The following is a 21,898-nucleotide window of genomic DNA, read 5'->3' on the forward strand; positions in this document are numbered from 1 at the left end:
GAGACAGGGTTTCACCGTGTTGTCCAGGCTGATCTTGACCTCAGGTGATCTGCCCACCTCAGCCTACCAAAGTGCTGGAATTACAAGTGAGCCGCCGTGCCCGGCCCCCAACTTCACACTTTGCTCTTTTTCTCTGCATTAAAATTTTGTACTTGTCAACTCTATTACTGATTTGATTTTCTGCAATATTAATTCTGCTCTTTACTGCCTCTAGTAAAACTGGTAATTCTACTGTCATACTTTGTTTCCTCACAATCCTTTTTTAAAAATCTTATTTGTAAATCTTTTTTATACATCTTTATTTTTCCAGGTTTATTGATATATAATTGAGAAATTGAATAAATGTAGGTTGTAAAACATGATGTTTTTATATGTATACATTGTGAAGTGATTACCATAATCAAGTTAATTAATACCTATCATCTCATTAGTTACCCTTGTGTTTGTGTGTGTGTGTGTATGTAGAACACTTGAGATCTACTCTTTTAGCAAATTTCAAGTATACAATACATTATTATTCATATCTCTTGTTTTGTTGTCCTCTTTTCCCTTTGTGGCTGTTTTCATCTAAACATAAAATTATGTAGAAGCCTGGAGAATCATCTAACCCAGGGAGGCAAATATGCTGACACATGTTTCTCTCCAATGGCAGAAATTTCTGGTCAAATACTGCTTATGGGATGCAGTACACCCAGCAAATACAACTAATCGATTGAATATGGCCTGCAAAAGCATGCCTGTTTGCCATTTGTGGTCTCTTCCAATCCTTCATTTTACAGATGGAGAAACTAAGGACAAACAAGAGAGCGTGTACCAAACGTGTTCAGGTAAGTTAATGCTAGAATTCGTTCTATCTGAAAATGATGAAATGGAAAATCAGTGCCATTTGCATTCAGATAGTTCCAAGCGACTTGGCCTCAGGGAAGTTTTTCATCTGTGTTGGATCTATGGTACTTCTGGAAGGCCAAGAACTCTCGGGAAGGATCTGCTGACAAAGCTATTTTTCCAAGAGGAGAAGGAAGGATAGAGGATCCCACCTCTAAGGCTTTACTCTACTCATTCTATTATTGGAGACTTCTCTTTTCTGCCTTTCTCTTGTGCTAGTCAAATCATGCTTAAAAAGCAAGTAGGATTTGGCTGGGTGCAGTGGCTCATGCCTGTAATCCCAGCACTTTGGGAGGCCAAGGCGGGCAGATCAACTGAGGTCATGAGTTCAAGACCAGCCTGGCTAACATGGTGAAACCTCATCTCTACAAAAATACAAAAAATAACTGGGCATGATGGCAGGTGCCTGTAATCCCAGCTACTTGGGAGGCTAAGGCAGGAGAATCACTTGAACCTGGGAGGCAGAGGTTTCAGTGAGCTGAGATAGAGCCACTGAACTCCAGCCTGGGCAACACAGCGAGGCCCCATCTCAAAAAAAAAAAAAAGCAAGTAGGATTCAATTAGGCTATGTGTGATTAAAAATACAAAATAGCACTGGTGAGAATGGATATTGAAGGACAATTTACAATCTCTAACCCAAAGGATACTACTATATATATACACCTCACTTCAGAAGAGAGGCAGTTTTACTTAGTGGGTGGAGCCATAGACTCTGGGTCCAGCTTCCTGGGTTTAAAGGCTTATTAGCTGTGCTTACCTCTAAAGCTTATTAGCTGTGTTCCTTGAGCAAGTTACTTTATCTCTTTCTGCTTCAGCTTCTTTATCTGTAAAATGAGGATTATAACATCAGTACCTACCTTATAGCAATGTTGTAAAGATTAAATAAATCAACATATGCAAAATACTTGAAAGAGTTCCTGGCATATAGTAAGCAATATATAAGTATATAAATATAAATGCAATTACCATTTTCACCATGTTCCAGACACAATGCATACACTGGTCTTATGAAGTAGATATTTATTTTCTCATAAATGAAACAAAGACTCGGGAAGTTATATAACAAAAACAAATAAATACTGATTAAGAATAGAGGAGAGAAGGTTCCTATTGCCAACCTGGGGAAGTCCTTGAAAGCTTTGGGGAAGAGCAGGCAGATGAGTACAGATGAAAGGAAGGGGAGCATTGAAACATGAATAGATGGAGAAAAAGAAAAACATTCCATGCAGTGTCGTGGGTGCCAGGTCTCCTGGGAGAGGACATTAGATGCCCAGACTTGGACCAGCAATGACATTCCATTCACTATGCATTGAATGAGCATCCATTAAATACATACCATGACACAATTATGATGGGAAACATAAGATAATACATGTAACCCTGGCCTCAGTATGTCTACTATATGTTCTGCGAAAGTAGAATAAGTAGGGGAGGTGGAGATTGGTGACCTTCATGCCCACCCTTTTATTGCATTATTTTCTAATAAATTCCTGAGCACTGAGCAGATGAAATTTGCCAAAGAGATAATACTTTGAGGTCCATTCCTCTGTTACCAAAACTGTCATCAGAGTTTGTCTCCTCATTGGTAGCTTCAGAATAGGCTTTGCAAACACAAATACCTATAGGGCCAAAAAGGCCCTTGAATGTTACTACACAAGTGAAACATTCTGGATGTAAGTGCAGGGGCATCAGAATGTAAAAATCGGGGTGAAGACTCTGGAAACCTAGGGAGCACACCATCTGTACCAGGGATATCCATCCTTCACTTGCAGTGGGTTATTGCCAGGTCTTTCAATGCTTTAACAGAATCAGAAATGTGGTATGTAATGTAAAAACTCCTTATTTTTAAAATATTGCATCAAATATTGTAAACAAAACTAGGTGTGCCAAACAAAACATGCTCGAATGTCATTTTTTAAAAACTCTTGGCTACCAGCTGGAGCTCAAACAAACAATGACATGCAGTGAATGCTCTTATCCTTTCCAGGTCTCTAAGAAAACCTGAAGTCCCTGCCTCCAACCTTCCTCCCCGGCAGATACCCACACTACATCCCCTCACTCCTACTGGCTCCCCAGACAACGAGCTGGACAATATGACCCAAGAATCTTACTGCCAAGGTATTGCTGCCGAGGTTTTCGAGTTTCAAGTCCCTAGTTTAGAGTGAGTCATCTCAAATTCAATTAGTGGAGAGTTCCTCTGGGTTCAGTCACGATTGGCAGAGGGGGAAATGACTCAGACGGTGGAGCATGCAGTGCTTAATGGGTCCAGCATGTGGGGGCTTTTGAGATTGTTGGGCACGGTGCTCATGGTGCCCGAGGGGAGTACAAAGTGGGGCTGGAGGTTGCAACATGCTCTCAGCTCAACTCATTGTTAGCTCTTTTGGACTGAAAGATATTTGAGATATTTGTCTTTGACCTCAAACATATGGTGGATCTAGCACCTCAAGGACATGTATTATTACAAGCCTGTTGGCTCCTACTCCAGCCTCATTTCCTTCTGCCAGCCTGAACTGCACATTTTGCATTCTGGCATTACTAAACTATTGTAGTTCCCCAGGCTCTTTCTTGCCTCTATACCTTACTGGTGCCATTTTGTTTCCCTGGAATACCTATATGTGCTTCTGACAAACTCCTTTTTGTGCTTTAAAGCTCCAAACAGACATCACTACTTTTGGGAAAATAACTCTAACACCCCCCCATTTGTTAAACTTGTATTCTTTCTTTGTCCATCTATAATTTGAACTTACTTTTCACATTGTATAAAAACCATTTGCTTATCTGCTTGTCTGCCTAGTTAAGGAGAAGACTTTAAGGTCAGAAAGCTTGTAATATTCTCCTTTATAGATGAAAGTACCTTATGCATGGGCAGGCAGTCCATCATGGTTTACAGAACAATCTTGGATTGAAATACCACACAGCTCTGAAATGACTCAGCGTGGACTATCTCAATCCTATGGCCCGACCAACAGTATCATTAACTCAGGCTCTACCATGTAAGCCCTTCTGAGTTGTCTGTGGTCGTAAGCAGAATAGTTAGAGCAGGAAACACAGGAATGCACAGATAATCCAAAAGTCAATAGTTTAACCTAGCCCCATCATTCACTCAAATCCAGTAATATCTTTTGAATAACTGCTCTGTCAGGCACTGTTCTGGGCACTTGGGATATAGCAATCAATAAGATTGCTCTTATAAAGCTTACATGTGGTGGGGAAGAGAAATTAAACCAGTAAATATAAATAAGAGAATACCAAGTAATATTAAATACCCTAAGGAACATCACACAGGATAATGTGATACAGATGGATAAGGTAGGGTAGGATTTTAGATGGTGTGGCAGGGCTAGTCTTTCCAGGAACACTGCATTTGTGCTGAGACCTGAATTATGAAGACCTAGCAATAATAAGATGTAAGGACAGAGAGAGCATTTCCATAGAGCACTGGTCTTCAACCTTTTTAGCACCAGGGACTGGTTTTGTGGAAGATAATTTTTCCACGGATGGGGGCGAGGGTGGGGATGGTTTTGGGCTGATTCCAGCACATTACATGTATTGCACACTTTATTTCTATTATTATTACATTGTAATATATAATGAAATAATATTTCTATTATTATTACATTGTAATATATAATGAAATAATTATGAAACTCGCCATAATGCAGAATCATTAGGAGCCTTGGGCTTGTTTTCCTGCAACGAGATGGTCCCATTTAGGGGTGATGGGAGACAGTGACAGATCATCAGGCATTAGATTCTCATAAAGAGCACCCAACCCAGATCCCTCGCATGTGCAGTTTACAATAGGGTTTGCACTCCTTTGAGAATCTAATGCCACTGCTGATCTGACAGGAGGTGAGCTCAGGCAGTATTGCGAGCCATGAGGAGTGACTGTAAACACAGATGAAGCTTCACTCACTCACCTACTGCTCACCTCCTGATGTGTGGCCCAGTTCCTAACAGGGCATGGACCAGTACCGTTCTGCAGCCTGTGGGTAGGGGATCCCTGCCATAGAGGAAACAATGACTGAAAATACTTGGCACTGGAAATGAACTTGGTATGTTCAAAGAAGAAAGAAGGCCAAAGTGGCTGGAGCAAAGTGAGAGAGGGTAAGAGATAAAATGGAAGGTGTAATCAGATGCTAACCCAGGAAGTGCCTTGTAAGGCCATAGTAAAGAATCCACGTATTTTTTGATGTGATAAAAAACCAATAGAGGGTTTTGTGCACCTTTCCTCTATTCTGTCACTTTCTTCCAGTGGGGATGTATGGCTCTATGAGAGAAGGAGGAGAAACAGTAGAACGGAGTAGCTGAGGCTGAGATTGAGCACAAGATGTCCTTGTGCTTATGGGTCCAACTTCCAACTGAAAGGCATTTATTAGTAGTACTGGGGTCAAAGTCTTGGCAGTGCTATTAGGACACTTGCAGACTCCTTGAGGTGCATCATTATTGGAAAGATTAGACTACCTCAAAGTGCAACGTCCTTTCTGATGGTTATAGGAATCTTTATGGACCTACATCCTTTTACCCTATTAAATCGTCTAGAACATTGCTTCTCAAACCTTAACATGTACACAAAACACCTGATGGTTGTGTTAAAGTATTAATTCTGATTTGGTAGAGTTGCTGCATTTCCCATCATCTTCTAGGTGATGATGGCACTGCTGGTCTGCAGTCTACCTTTTGAGAAGTCAGAGGACTAAAGTCAAAGTCCTTGGACTGCCTCCAGTTCTACTGTTCAGATCCAATCCCATTGATTTGAGGGCTGGAGTGTCCTCATATAAATAGAAGTAGAAGATGAAAAGGAACTGAGATTTGAAATCTATCTAGGCCACTGAACCCTGAACTAGGCAGTGAAGCCAGACGGACCATGCCGAATCAAAGCTCTGGAAGTTTCATGTGGTCACTCCAGACATGCCCCTGAGGCCACCAGAGCCATTTGTTCCAGAATCACTTGGAAGACAGAAAGCAATTTGAAATAATGCCTCAGCCCCAGGCACCCAGGGCTGCCCAGTGGGGTCAGCTGCCCCTGATTGAATGGCACCCCCTTTCCGTCCCTCAGAAACACTGGAATCCCCAGCCCGTTCCTTTACGAAGGTTCTCTTTTTGTATTGCTTCAGAGTATTATTGCACAGGATATTAGCCACTTCCTTCTCTATAATTTATCCTTCCACTTTGCCATCTGGAATATTTCTCTTTTACAAGTGCCTAAGTTGTTACAGTTTGAGGCAGTTGAATCCTAACTTTGCCATTTGGGGTAATTTATTGTTTTTAATGCTTTCTTCCAAAAATTCAGATTCTGTGGTTTGAAACAGAATCCAGCCAAGATTTTTGCTTCCTAGTTGGACATCTGGTTGTCTGTCCTTTCCAGGTCTTCTCTGGGTTTATTTTTCAGCTTCCCGCAAGTGACTATCAGCTCACTCCTCTCACTACATCCATTATTTTCCCCATTGCCAAACACAAAGCCCTTGTGTTTTGTTATTGTTGTGACAAACACTGTCATGGCACTGTCATTGACTGTCCTCAATGTCATGGTCACATCCCTTATGTGGGAACTAAGAAAGTTCATGGGGACCAGTAGGCTGTAGTTTCAGTTGTGACAAAAAGTACTGTCTTCCCTAAAATACCTTCCTACTGATACTCCAAATCCTAATAGATATTTTTTGAGTTATTTATCACATTCTTGTTGTCTGGGAGACAGACAATAGGTGGAAATCAGTAAAAGGTGAACAATGAGGTTGGAGGAAGGGGACCAAACATTTATTCAGTATTTACTATGTGTCAAAACTGAAACTGAATAGAATAGGTGATATCACCCCTACTCTACAGATGAAGAAACCAATACTCTGAATAAGTTTCCCAAGGAATCCTGAGTTACAGAGCAATGGAGTCAAGATTGAACAAGTTCTAACTCAAAGCCCTTATGTTTGTCATTATTTGATGCCATGAGGTTAGTACTGGAGGGTTAGATGAAGAACAGGACACCAGGCAGAGAGATGAGAATTCGATTCTGGGAGTATTCGAGTGTGGGATAACTGAGGCTAATCAAGCAAGTAGCCAGAGTGGGCACAGAATTTCAGGACGAGGCACCAGCTACTAGACGGAAGCTCCATCATGAGCTAACCTTGGCATTATTGCAAGATTTTACAAGCTTTTTATTTATGGGAAGAGCCACACTCTGAATTTGGCTATCTTGAAGGTTACAAGTCAAAGTGAATGGCAGTAACCTGCTTTATGGAAACCCTGAGTAGGTGTAGAGCAAGACGAGTTTATCCCTGGAACCCCTTCCATGATCTTATTAGAAGAAGTATTCTTAGGTAACAATACCCCGATGGTTCCCAACCCATGGGAGCTTCTGAATAGTTAGTACACCTGGGACCAATCCAAGACCAACTGAGTTGGGTTTCTAGGTGTGGGGCCCTGGCATCTGTGCTCTCTGAAGTTCTCCAGATCTGATGAGCAGCCAGGGTTGAAACCACAGCCTTGGGTTAAATGAGCTTTCTATAATATATGTTCTTTCTCTGAGAGGCAGGACAGAGTTGCAATGCTGCAGAAGTCTAAGGGGCAGAGGGAGAATGGGGAAAAGTTTCTGGTCCTAAAATTTGAAAAACTGAGTTTTTCTCTTTTGGAAGAAGATAGAGGCAAGTTTTAACCGCCTCACAATTTTGCCAAAGAATGGGCCACCTAGAGGTTCTCTGTCCCATGTTTGGTGAGTCTAACTTCTCATGTTTCACCTCTGTGTAGTCAAAGTAAGGTTTTACCATGGTAATATCTGAAGCCCACTTTAAAAGCTTAGTTTTATAACTCATTGCACTACAGAGTCTCCCATTTGTCTAAAGTCCTAGCAGCCAGAGAAAATGGCATTTTGTCAGTTTTAGACCAGGAAATCCAAGGAACGGCATGGTTATCAGTTCTGACCAAGGTTGCTTACTGAGTTATCAGGGAGCCAGACCCAGTTCTCTGTCTTCTCAGAGCCATTATGTTTAACTGGAGCACCACTTAAGATAGTCTTGGCATGTGATGAGAAATACAATCATGCCTATAAAATTAACAACAGGGGATTCAGAGGAGAGATAGTTTCTGTGTGCCCGGCTCAGTCTGGCCTCAAAATGGCTACCAGAGGACCCATGGGGACGCTATGGTTATAGTTTTAACTCTTTTGCAAGTCATTCTTTGTTTTTTGGAGTTGCTGCAAGACCCCAGAAAGATGAACTATGTCCTACTGAGTCAGAAATGAACTGTAAAAAATGATGGGAACTTCAGAGAAAAATGAATTCCAGCTAGCATTTACCCTCTCCTGATTTGTCCTGGAACTGTTTCTTGGAATCTATTTCAACTCATAAGAGAAGAAATGGACTAGAACTACTGTATCTAAAAAAGCTCTTTTCCTAAGAGAAGATATGGCCAAGAAAGGAAACATCGACATCCCATAGAGTTGGACAAGGCTTGAGAGATCATCAAGGTCAGCAGATCATCAGGATTGAGTAGGAAATGAAAATATCTCCCTTCTCTCACATGAGTACATCTGAGTAGTGAAATCTTATCCAAATGCAGAACCCTAGCTGCAAGGAAGCCTGAGAAATAGAGTTTATATTCCTAACCTCTCCAAGCAGAAAGATGGCAAAAAGCAAGTTGAGATCACAAATTCAAGTATCTGCCACAACCATTTCTCAAACTGCATACCAGAGAATAGCAAGAGAATGTGGCTAGATGGTTTTTGAGATGTTTTGTTTCAAATTTATTTGAGCCATGCTGGGCAAAACAAAGTTAAATATGCATCTTCTCTGTAATACATCTCAGGTTTCTTAATACCCACATGCACATCCCAGTTCTTCTTATTTAAGGAACATAAATCGGGCAAACATTTTAAGCCCATTTTACAGATGAGGAAACTGGGGTCCAGGGTAATTAAATAACTTTCCTAATGTCGAACAACCAGTTACTGGCAAAGCTTAAACCACTTAAAACACAATCTATGCGTCTTGACTAGTGAAGAGTGTCCTTTCTGCTAAGAGGGGATGCAAAGAAGTCCAGGGAGGCAGACAAGCAAGAAAGAAGAAACCCGATAGGAAGGCGAGAAGGGCTAGAAACCTAGAGCAAGGCTGTGGGTCTGTGTCTCCCCCAGTTATTGAAAGTAGAAAACACAAAATCACTCTGCCTCTGTCCCTACCCAGAGCCCGAACGAACTCGGTGAAGAGGTCAGAGCCCAGGACCCACATCTCGATTGCTGTCCACCGGTGCCTGGGATATGTTGGTGATGTGGCCTCAAGTAGTAACAAAGAAAACTGGTTCTGTAGGACATGTCTTTATAAATAGAACCAGAGTCCAGTGGTTTCCAAACAGTCAGGAGACATACTGTCTTCCAGCATCAGCTATTTATTTGTATCTCCGCTTCATGGAATTCATTCTCCTGCATTCCAGGCTTTGCTGCATTCAGCATCTGCTCTCCTGCCCTGGATGTGTTGTACAGACTTCTTGGCCTCTTGACTCAAATCCCTGGATTGAGGACAGGGGGGACTTTCACCTCTGGTCTCTGCCAAAGTTGGGACCGTGGGGAGGATGTTTGTGTTTGTCAAGAAGTTGGGAGGACTTTGAATTTTGGCAGTGATTCCTCCCTAGATGATGCACTTAGACAAGAGGAGAAAGAAAAATACCATTCTCAGTAGCCACATCTCTTTCTCTTAATGAATCTGCACACTTGATTTTTTTTTTTTTTTTTTTTTTTTTTTGAGATGGAGTCTCGCTCTGTCATCCAGGCTGGAGTGCAGTGGTGCAATCTCAGCTCACTACAACCTCTACCTCCCAGGTTCAAGTGATTCTCCTGCCTCAGCCTCCTGAGTAGCTGGGACTACAGGTGCCCACCACCATGCCTGGCTAATTTTGTGTATTTTTAGTAGAGACAGGGTTTCACTGTGTTAGCCAGGCTGGTCTCGATCTCCTGACCTCGTGATCTGCCCACCTCGGCCTCCCAATAATTCTTTTTAACCACTTTTGTGTGGTGTGTGTGCCAGTTCTCTCTGGTTTGGGTTAATTTTGTCCCTCACCCAAAATGCAGAAACTAAATAGTCATTCTGAAATAAAACTTTAGGCTAAACAGACCAAGCCTTTATTAAAAGCCTGCTGGGCAGTCTGGCTGATATTATGATATAGTTTTCCTCCCTCATTCCTGCCTTTCTTTTTTCCATGTTCATTTTTTTGCTTCAGGTAATAGACTCATTTCCAGCTTCAGTCAGCAAGGCTACAAGGACTTTGGGTTCCCCAGTAACAGCATTTCCTTCTCTGATAGGCTAGTGATTTTATATGACTCATGTTGGAAATGGAGAACTCCATACTTTGTGAAGGATCCCATCCTATGGTCAAGACACTTTAGGTTGCAAGTAACAGAAAAGTCAGCTCAACTGGCTTAAATGCTGCCCCCCTCAAAGTAATTTATTGATTACCTAAAGAGCAAATAAGGGAGAAACACTCTTCTTATATTGCTGGATCCAGGAGCTAAAACAATGTCATCAGGGCCCAATTTCTCTCTCTCTTCAGCCCCTAGTCATGCTTTCTCTATGTAATTTCATCTCCAGACAGATTTTATCCTTATCACGTGGCCCCCAGATTCCCCTGGCTGACATTCCACAGCTCCAGGTCCAGCAGAAGGTGAGATTGTGCTCTCCCACCACTCAGCCAAGTCCCGTGATGTGTCTCGCTAGACGAACCTTAATCACTTCCACTCTCCTGAACCAATAGCTGTGGCCAGTACCTGCTCAATTGTTTGACTGGCAAAGCCTGGGCCACGAGCCCACTTCTGGAGCCAGGGGTGAGGAACTGTCACCAGCAGTAGATGCTGATTGGGAAAATAATACCCTCAGTCACACTCTGCTTATTCATCTTCATTCATTCATTTTGCAGAGATGAACTGAGGACTTATTTGTACTAGAAACTAGAGATAGAATCCCAGATAACTTCTGCTCTTCCTTCACAATGTCGCTCAGGAGTCATCAGTTCTATGATGAAGTTTTTCATTGCCGCCCCCTCGGCAGAGTCAGTTATTCCCTCCTTGATGCTCTTGCTCTTCGCAGGATTATATTGATATCTCCCCATCTTTCTCCCTAACTTACTGTGAGCTCCTGGAGGACGGGTATTGTATCTTATTTATCTTGGCCTCCTCAGATACCAACAGCAGGCACGGACAAAGCATTCACAAACCTTTGTTGAATAAATATGCAAATGATGAGTTAATTATTTAATTAGTTAATTAATGCATATGCTCCTAATCCTGCAGGGATTTTTGCAAACTATCAAAGAAAATAAATCCGTAAATAGCTGGAACACAGCGTGATCCACGGAGTGACAGCCACATGAGCAAAGGCTGGTGAGCACAATGGAAGGTAGCATGTGTCCAACCTGAAGACAGAATTCTTAAAGTTGTTAAAGATATCCTTTGCTATTTCAAATCTAAATCATGCTCCCTACGACTTCTATTCCCCTATTCTTAGTTCTTCATTCTTCAACACCCTCAAATAAATCTACCTACTACTGTAGCATCTGGGACGATTCCTGACAACATATAAGCCATTCAGTAAATATTTCTGAAAAGAATGAATTGCTTCTTCTCTGCCATGCAGCAATAGTGTGTAAAGATAGATGTCTTATCCTCCTTTTTGGTATTCGCTGCTGATGGCTGTGCCATCATGAGAACTGAAATACTTCATTGTTGATAATCACCTGAATTTGAATGTCTGCATCCCCCAAAGGCCAACTGAAAATTGATTGTTTGGAACCTGAATCACATTTGCTTTTGGGGAAAATGTAATAAACGAGGCATGCTTTCGATGCTAGCCTGCAGTAGTTGAACTAGTGGATTCTCATGCTGACCCGGGATTCAGGAATCAGAAACCTGACAAGAGTCACATTCTTCATTTGAAATGTGAGTCGAGTCTTGATCGTATAGTAGTTAGTACTCTGCATTGTGAAATGTGAGTTGGGCCCTCGGAAAAATTGGGTCATATTGGTCTTTGACCCCTGGCATCATGCTGGTATCTCTCTTCCTCCCTCCCCTCTCCTGTTCATCTGTGGGCTGCTCCTGCAGTGTGGCTTCTACACCTACAGTGGCCATGAAAATGTACCACTCAGATCTCCTTCTGCACCATGGAAACTATAACTGGCAGACACCACCAGCTGCTCTGCTCCAAATCCATGACAGTGTATGCTCTGGGCTTTACTTCCTTGGGCTCCTGTCTGTCAATGGTTGAGCACAAGAGGGATACTAAGGTAGACCCATTCCTGTGAGATACTGGATAAGTTGCTCTAAAACCTTCCATCACTGGTGAAACTTCCCTAGCAGTGTGCTGCAGTGTGAGACTCTGTCTCTCAAACCCTGCTTCCTTTCCTCTCTCCTTCTCAGGATCAGACCTGTCTTGCAGTCTGGCAGCACTCACTGCCTCCTCTGATTCCGCCCCCGTTCCCCTCACAGATACTTCCTCAATAAATCTCCTGTATGTCTAATCCAAGCTTGGCTGTTGTTTCTTGGAGGACCAAGAGTAACACATCTGTGATCTGTAGATTGCACATAGGAAACATGCAGCAGGGAGACTTCCCCAACCCCAGCGACTGGAAAGTCTAATACTTCCTTATTTGAAGAGGAGAAAAAGAATGATTGGCCAGGGAATGAAGGAAGTATTGACTGGAGCAGGAAGAATTGGATCTACCTAACAGAGCTGAAAAAAATCCAAGATTCTTATACATGCCATCAGCACACACTGTCTCTCAAAACCCCAAAGCCAAATAGATGATCTGCTGTTCCCCAGTTCCTGGCTAATATTTGAGACTATTTCTTGTTTTACTTCATTTCCATGTTAAATTTACTTTGAAGATTCACTTCGATCTGATTTTACATGGAAATAAATGCAAGTGGAAAGAAAAGATTTCCAGCAAAATTTCCCTGAATTTCTGCCCCTCTGCCTCCCAGCATTATCCATGCATCCAGGCCAGACTGAGACAGGTACGTGTAAGGTGAGTAACTAGGGGCCTGTTTATACTATTATTTCTTGCATGTCTGTTCAATGTTTAGCAGGAATGGAAATATATAATAAAAGTGTATGCTTTTTATGTTCAAAATAAAGATTTATTTTCCATGTACATATTACATGTGATTTTCTGAACTAGACAATTTCTTGAGAGGCATATTAAACTATTTAAATTCAGCCATTCTAATAAATTGTTCCCACTAATTCATGACAGCATCATGAATTTTTTAATTTCAGATTGTCAGCAGGCTAAACTGTTGCAGGGAACTCTCAGAGGGCCATTCTCAAAATCAGTGGTGAGGCCTTAGACACACCATGTAAATTGCATGCACCTAACACAAAAATATCAACAGAGTTTGGCTGGTAGCCATAGGGAGTGTTTAATTGTAGCCAGACCAATTTATGTTTCAACAGTTTTGTCAGCAGTCAGGTAGAGACCTGAATTAACTGGCTCCCTACGTGAATTTTATTCCAGGGACATTTTAGTTGCCCCCATAGATTGGTACTCTGAAGAGCTGCCCAGCAGCTCACTTATTAATCTGATCTGTGTCATCCTTAGCCTGGGTCATAGAATGGGCTGAGCCTGCAATATCATATCATGTCCATGAGATGCCCTCCTCCAGAGAGCTCCAGTGCCATCTGGCTGGGGGGAGACTGGAGACAGAGGAGCCTCATGGAGACAGATGAGGGAGTGTCATGCTGATTTATGCACCTGGAAAAGCAGATGAAGGAGAACTGTACCTCACCTGTGAAGAAGGAGGGGGAGGCAGAGAGGTGTGGACCAATAAGGTCTCATTTTCCCTGGCTGACCTCTGACTCGCATACTGAGGCCCTCAGAGGAAGCAAGACCCCTGCAGATGAAAGAAGGAGGCTGGGCTCAAGAACTGGTAGGATGCAGATTTGTGCAGAGAAGGGAAAGCTACCAGGAAAACAGCTTCGTATTAACAATTTCTTGGGAGTAGAAGTGTATGTGTGGTACGGTTATGTTTCACTTGTCTAAATATTATTTCCACAAGAGACCTTACCCTGTGTCCTGACTCCGTTAATGCATAATGAACCACACTTAAGTGACTGAAAGCAAAATTATTAGTATCTCCCACAGTTCTTGAGTTGACTGGGCTTGTCTGGGTGCCTGTCCCTTGGTCTTCTCAATATAATGATTGTCAGATGGTGGCTGGGGCTGTGGTCATCTGAAGGCTTGAGTAGCTGCCGGTGTAGAGTTCAGCTACAGCGGTTACTTGGAACATCTGTAACCATCAACCACCTCCTACTTTTTGATGTCTCCAACCAACCCCCTCAACTTCATACCACAAACAGGAGCACCTAACATAGTGCTGTGCCAAGTATGTGAGAGGCAGTATGGTATAGTGGTTAAGAACGTGGACATTTAGAGGCAGGCATACCTGGGTTTGAGTCTGGGCTTTTCCACTTACCAACCTTGTTTAACCTATGTTAGCCTCAGTTTACTCATTTGTAAAACGGTGGTTATATAGATATAAAATCTCCATGCATGGCTATGAAATTTAAATGTTGCCCAGAGAAGAGTAAGCATCCAATAGTTATTTACTAATGGAAATAAAGATGAGAAGAGGCTGCTGAGTGCTTCCTCAGCACTCTTTGCTTATCCTGATCCAGCCACTGGGGTGAGCTCAGGGTATGCTGCTGTATGAGGCAGCGAATGTTCAGGACTTCCCAGCAAGGAGGCCATAGAGTACAGAACTTACAGTCAGGAAGATAAAGTCAAGTTTCTAGGAGTGGGTATTGCCAAGGTGACCTTCAGAGGACATAGAGAAGGAAGAAATTTGTCCTGGAGAATAAAAATGAAGAAGCAAGGTATAATCCAGGCAAAGCATATTGACAGAGGCTATGTAGTAGAAAAGGTGAGGGAAGAACTCTACCTCTGGCTCAAGTCTCTTCTCTTGTCTGAGCCTCAGTTATCTTACAACAATGGATGGGTGCAATTTGAAGACTGCCAACTTCCTTCCAGTCTTGGCCAAGCTCTACCATGTGAGAAATCCTTACACTGGTCCACTTCTTTCCATCAACTTGGTCCCCACTCTGGCTTAGGCTGCCATTCATAATTGCTCCCTTGATTGCTATAGGTGCCATTTTACAAGTCTTCCTGCTCTTAATCTTTGTTTGTTAGTTCTCTGCAGAGCAGTCAGAATGATCTGTTTTGTAATACAAATGTGATCATGCCACTCACAGCCTGAAAGCCTTCTGTGCTTTTTATTCTCTACTTGCCCATCCAGTGCCACTCCCTGTTCTTCTCTGCCCTGCTTTACACCCTGGTTGTTGGGAGAGGGCTCGCTGATTTTAATGGCTCCTTCTTTCTGGTTTCTGTTTGGATTCAGCCAATAAAAAAGATCCAGCAGGGACTAGAGGGCAACAGCAGAAAGAATGTGAAGTACCTACTCCCTCCAGAGTGCTGGAGTCCTGACATTTGCTGTGAGCCTCCCTGACCACAGCTCCTGCAGGGTGGGCCCTCTCCAGCCCCAGCTCTCCCTGTTTCCTCTTCTTGCTTCTTCAGGCCAAGAGGTGAGCATGGCTTCTCGATATTGCTTTGCTTGGGTGCTTCACCATTCTTCCTGGGTTCCTTTAATTCCACCCACACCCATGAAAATAATGCCTTCTTGAAATTACCTCCAACACATCACTTAAGTATGGTTCGAGGAAACCAGCAGTTTCCCTCTGAGGCCTTAACTGCTACAGGCTCCAGTGGCTTCCTGTTGTTCTCAGGCTGAGGACCAAGCTCTTCTTCACATAGCCTCCTGCTATGGTTTGAATATTTGTCACCTCCAAAACTCATGTTGAAATTTCATCCTCAATGTAGTGCTATTAAGTGGTGGAGCCTTTAAGAGGTGATTGGATGATGAGGGTTCTTCCCTCATGAATGAATAATCTATTCATGAATTAATGGACTAATGGGTTAATCATGGGAGTGGGACTGGTGGCTTCATAAGAACAGGAAGAGAGACCTGAGTTAGCATGCTTAGCCTCCTCACCATGTGATACCCTGTTCCACCTTGGGACTCTGCAGAGAGTCTGCACTTGCAAGAAGGCCCTCACCAGTTGTGGCCCCCAGTCTTGTATTAAATCATGGTGGCTCACACCTGTAATCCCAGCACTTTGGGAGGCCAAGACGGGCGGATCATGCGGTCAGGAGATAGAGACCATCCTGGCTAACACCGTGAAACCCTGTCTCTACTAAAAATACAAAAAAATTAGCCAGGCATAGTGGCAGGCACCTGTGGTCCCAGCTACTCGGGAGGCTAAGGCAGGATAATGACATGAATCCGGGAGACGGAGCTTGCAGTGAGCCGAGATCACACCACTGCACTCCAGGCTGGGGGACAGAGTGAGACTCCGTCTCAAAAAAAAAAAAAAAAAAAAAAATTATCAGCCTCCATAACTGTAAAGAATAAATTTCTTTTCTTTATTAATTACCCAGTTTCAGATATTCTGTTATAAGCAACAGAAAATTGACTAAGACACCCCCAAGCCCCTGCTAGGATCTAGAACCTGCCTCCCTTTCTGCATCAAGTACCCTGTCCTTCCCTGGGTTCTTATAATGCATGATGCTCATTCTCACCTCCCAGTCTTCCTAGAAATCTCTTCTTTTTTTTTTTTTTTTTTTTTTTTGAGATGGAGTCTCCCTCTGTTGCCCAGGCTGGAGTGCAGTGGTGCCATCTTGGCTAACTGCAAACTCCACCTCCAGTTCAAGCAATTCTCCTGCCTCAGCCTCCCAAGTAGCTGGGACTACAGGCATGGGCCACCATGCCCAGCTGATGTTTGTATTTTTAGTAGGGACAGGGTTTCACCACGTTGGCCAGGAGGGGTCTTGATCTCTTGACCTCGGGATATGCCTGCCTCGGCCTCCCAAAGTGCTGGGATTACAGGCGTGAGCCACTGTGCCCGGTCCTCTGGATTCTCATAATGCATGATGCTCATTCCCACCTCTTCCTAGAAATCTCTTCTTCATTTGCCCTTTTCCCTTGCCAAGTTAACTTCATTTACCCTTGGTGTCTCAGCTCGACTGCTGATTAGGCACATCTTCATGGATCACTAGATTAGGCATTTTATTGTTTCCTTAAATTTCCTTTATATCCCATATAGCAATTTTTGTAATAATTTGATCAGTCTGTCTCTTCTACTAGACAAAGAGACAGGAAAGCAAGCACCATGTCAATTTTGACTCATCTTTACGTCCTTAATATCTAGCATGGTGCCCTAGTACATTATAGACCCTCATAAATAATTTACAAATAAAAATATAATCTAAAATCCCAAATGAATATAATTGCAAAATACATATCTTCAATAAATATACAATGATATATAAGTGTATCTTCAATAAATATATATGAATTTATCTTCAATAAGTAGAATTCAAGATCCCATATTTTATGGCTGGAGGTCAGAAAATGGGTTTGTGCTCTATTTTTTTTTTTTAACAGAGACTATGATTAGGGCTTAAGTCATCAAATTTCATACAACTTAATTTGCACTCCCCTCCCTCATCAATTTCTTTTGGATATTTTTAGAAATCCTGCATCCAAACAAAGCTCTGCAAGGAAGATGTATACCCCCACCCCCACCACCACGTGTGTGGTATGCAACAGAGCAGAAAAACAATCAGAAATCACTTGATGAAGGGGAATACAGCAGAACCTGAGTCTCTGGGCGAAGCATCTTGGGGAAGCCAGCCCAACAGCTGCTTGCATTAAAAATGATTGCTTTATATTTATGGCGGCCAGGCAACAATAAGTGGTTTATAGCCTATAATCTAACACAAATGACTTAGGAAAATATTCTTAATAGACAGTTCAGCTGAGTGTCCCAGTGCGTTAGGAAGCCCAGCAGGGAATGCGCAGAATTAGCCTTCGTTGATCTGACAAATCCTCCCTGGCCAGCTGGATGTTATACTAGCTCTCTTTGCAATCCTACATTCTCCCATTTAGGGAGACCCTGTAACAGAATTACCAAACTCTGAGGGCACAGACCCTGCCAGATAGTCCCCAGTGTCCCCACAAGCTTCTTAGAAAACAGATTTTCAGCCCTGGGCTGCATCAAGCGAGGAAAAATGAGGTGTGACCTTCTAAAATATCAGTTCCTGGTGCTTTTTTCCCCCTAATTTTGGGGATGTTATCATGGCAGAAGAAAAAATACCGTTTTTTCCACACTCCATCCTGGAAAATAGTATCCATCTGTGAAAATGCTGAGCAGGCATGATTGCTGTGACCAAGCGTGGTATCAGACTGACAGGCTGCGGAGGGAGTTTGGATTCTGTAAGGGGTCAGTTGGAAGAAAGGAAGTGGGTTCTAGGGGAATTCATGTTCTCTGTGGCATGGCCACATGAGAGAGAGGAACCGAATAATCAAAACAGCTGGAGGCCAAGTGGGAAGGAGGCAAGTTGGAATGCGGTGCCCTTGGTGGTTTAATGGAGCCCCTTCTTCTTGCCCTCTCCCCAATGCTCTGGGCTTTTGTGCTGCTTCATGATGCCAACTGGAGCCTGGAACACTGTCTTATACTGTTGGTTCCTGTATTCTACACATTTGTCACTCACTGGACCCCATGCTCCTCAAGGTCAGGTCCAGATCTCACACCTCTTTGTCCCTCCTGGACTTAATTAGCACAATCCTTTCTAGAAGAAAGCATCTACTCTCTTACTAGAAAGGAGTAGTTCTGTCTGCTAGAAAGAACACCGCCTTGTCCCACTGACCACAGGTAATACCTTGCGTGGCTCCTTTCCCCAGTTCCGTCACCTGTGTTAAATGGGTCTGCCTCACCTGTCCTTCTTTTCCGTAGTAGTTAAGAACTTAAAACCCAGAATCAGGGAGTCAGGGGCTAGAGTTCCAGCTCTCATAGCAGTGTGATCTTTGGGAGTTATTTTACACCTAAGAGCCTCAGTGTTCTTGTGTATAAAATGTGATTAACAATGACAGCTACTTGACAGGGTCGTTGTAAAGATGGAGCGTGATGTGTATCGTGTGTTATTGCTGCTTGCATGGTGCCTGACACATAGTTGGCACTCAATCAATGTTAGCTTCTCCTCCTCCTTCTCTCCTTTCTTTCTTTTCTCTTTCTTTCTTTATTCCTTCCTTCCTTCTTTCTTTCTTCTTTCTTTCTCTTTCTTTCTTTCTTTCTTTCTTCTTTCTTTTTTTCTACTATTAGGAGAATAATCTCATCTTGGTCTACAAATACTTACGGAGTTGCCAAAAATGTAGATGCTTACTACTAGAAATGATTGTCCTAATTAAATCCAGGAGAAACAAAGAGGTGTGAGACCTGGATCCAACCTTGAGGAAAGTGCTGTCCAGTGAGTGATAAATGTATACAGTATAGGTACCAACAATATAAGACAGGATGCTCTAAATTCTCAGCCAAAGAAGGTATAAAATACTTTGAGCATAGAAGAAGGAACGAATTCCATGAGTTTAAGAAATCTTATCACAGAAGCAGGGTCTTCAAGTTCTCAGAGACGTGAAGAGAAGGTGTAAGTATTCTGGAAAATAGTGTCAATAAACATCTTCACATAATAAATAGTGTAGCAAGCTCAAAGGACAACAAATAGACCATCTGACTGAGATGTCCTGTGTATGTCCTAGAGAGTAGCAATACAGATGGCTAGAGAAAGCCTTTGCTCCAGAACCACAACCCCATGGATATTTTTATAGACTAACTGGAGGCTATTCAAAAGATACACATGATACCTATTCCTGGAGCTTCAACTTACCTGAAAATTAAATTTCAAATACATCATATTGTCATTAAGTCAAATCCAGACATAATATGGAGTAGACTACAAATTCACCTAATAATTTAAGATAAAACACGATAATGAAAAATATTTTTATGACTATAAAATACTTAGAGCTGTGCCCCTGGACCTCATAGGAAATCTATTAGAGCACTTTGTGACATACGTTTGAGACTCAGAACTAAAGCAGAGAAGTGTTTCTAGTGATGGAAATTGTCTGGGGCAAACAGGGACATATGGGTCAGAGGAAAAGAGAACAGTAAAAAGATGTCAAATCTTTTTGTCTGTAGAGATAACGAGGTTTTGGAGAGAAGAAAGAAGGTCTTTGCCTGTGGCTCTCTGGCGCTCTTTAAATAACAACCAAGAAATACCTTATTCTTTGGAGTGGCTCTAATAAAAATTGCTCCCCTGCATCTGTGATGCTCTCTCAGAATGAAACCTTACACCTTGTGCTAGAAACCTAGTGCAATGGTTTTCATGACTTGTAATTTTCCTGTGCCAAATGAAAAGCTTCCTGTTCAGTGGTCCTGAATTGAGACACCATTTCTAGTCTGCAGAAGGCTTGTAGGACATCTTCCCCTGGCTGCTAGTGAGCTGTGGCTCATGTTGTGATTTTTTTTAAGCCTCCAGCATTTTTCGCCTTCACTCTGATGGCATTGGGTGAAGTGGCTTCAGCAAGTCTAGGGTGACCAGTGGTGTACCCTGGATCCCGCTAGCAGTCAGGAGTACCAGAGAGATACAAGTCAGTGAGGTAAACCAATCCAGCTGCAAGTGCAGTGTCTGTGTGGGCTCCAGGGGAGCATGGAAATGTCACCTACTCCTGTGGCATCTGCACCACACCGTAGCAATGTGGGAAAAGCATGAGCAATAAATTACTTGCCAATGAACTCCAGACGTCTCCAGCCAAGTAAGCATTTCCTAGGACTCTAAGGATGGCGTCCAAGATAAAAACAGAGAAAACACTTAAAATATGCAGAGCTGACAAAGGACTACATCAAAAAATATAAAACTTCCTCATAAATCAATAAAGGAAAGGCCAAGTCATGATAGAAAACTGGATAATTTACAGAAGAAACCTGGAAAGCCAATAATAATGGGTAAAAGCTTAACCTCATAGTAACCTTATAACTGAAAATTAAAACTACAGTGAAATAACATTTTAAATCTGTCATATGGAAAATAATTAAAAGGTTGAACAAGATCAAGTTTTGCCTTGGATGTTGAAGAGACAACAAACATTATATTCTCTATTAAAATGCCTATGACTTTAAGTTGGCAAAACCATTTTGGACAGTAATTTGTTAATAAAGTTAATAATCTCCATATCCTATGATCCAGTAATTCCATAACTAAATATATAGCCTAAATACCCTTCTACAAATGTGTACAAAGAATATTCATTCAGCATTATAAGTTATAGCTAAGAATTGGAAGCAATTTAAATTCTAGGCTGGGCATGGTGGCTCATGCCTGTAATCCAGGCACTTTGGGAGGCCGAGGTGGGCAGATCACTTGAGCTCAGGAGTTCAAGACCAGCCTGGTCAACATGGTGAAACCCTGAGTCTACGAAAAATACAAAAATTAACTGAGTGTGGTGGTGCACACCTGTAATCCCAGCTACTTGGGAGGCTGGGGCACAGGAATCACTTGAAACCAGGAGGCAGAGGTTGCAGTGATCCAAGATCATGCCACTGCACTCCAGCCTGGGCTACAGAGAGAGACTCTGTCTCAAAAAAAAAAAAAATTCATTAACAGAGAAATGGAAAAAAGTTGAGTTACAAGGGAATACTACACAGTGACTAAAATGAATGAGCTGGATATATATTTATTAGCATATTTAAATCTTGAAAATATATTTATAGAAAAAATCAAGTTGCAGAGAATAACCATAATATGTTGCCATTAGTATAAATTTAAATGACATATCAATACTATATACCATTTTTTAGACACGTACATAAATAGTAAAAGTCTAAATATGTAGATGGGAAGGATACAGCCCATCTTCAGAATACTTTTGGAAAGAGAATTGGGAAATGATATTGGGAAGGCCACAAAAGAGGCTTTAACCAAATGTCCTGTGGCTCAGGGAGATCAGAAGTTTTCAATGGGAAATCTAACCCCCAACTGGTGCTTAGGGGAGTATGAGTCTAAATTTATACCACCTGCACAACACAGACATCTCCAAATGAGAAATTGATGTTTAGAAAAAAACAGTCCCGGACTGATGGATTCCCAGAAG

At 42.3% G+C, this 21,898-nt stretch overlaps 1 long non-coding RNA gene across 1 annotated transcript; it reads left to right on the forward strand.

The window, feature by feature from the left end:
• Positions 1–731: 731 nt before the first annotated feature.
• On the forward strand, positions 732–12,821 carry LOC115837253. Its single transcript, XR_004032287.1, has 3 exons — positions 732–827; positions 2,873–3,003; positions 12,743–12,821. It is a non-coding gene; the product is annotated as an uncharacterized LOC115837253 (long non-coding RNA).
• The last annotated feature ends 9,077 nt before the right edge of the window (positions 12,822–21,898 follow it).

The sequence above is a fragment of the Nomascus leucogenys genome, chromosome 2, assembly GCF_006542625.1.
Source record: "Nomascus leucogenys isolate Asia chromosome 2, Asia_NLE_v1, whole genome shotgun sequence".
NCBI lineage: Eukaryota > Metazoa > Chordata > Mammalia > Primates > Hylobatidae > Nomascus > Nomascus leucogenys.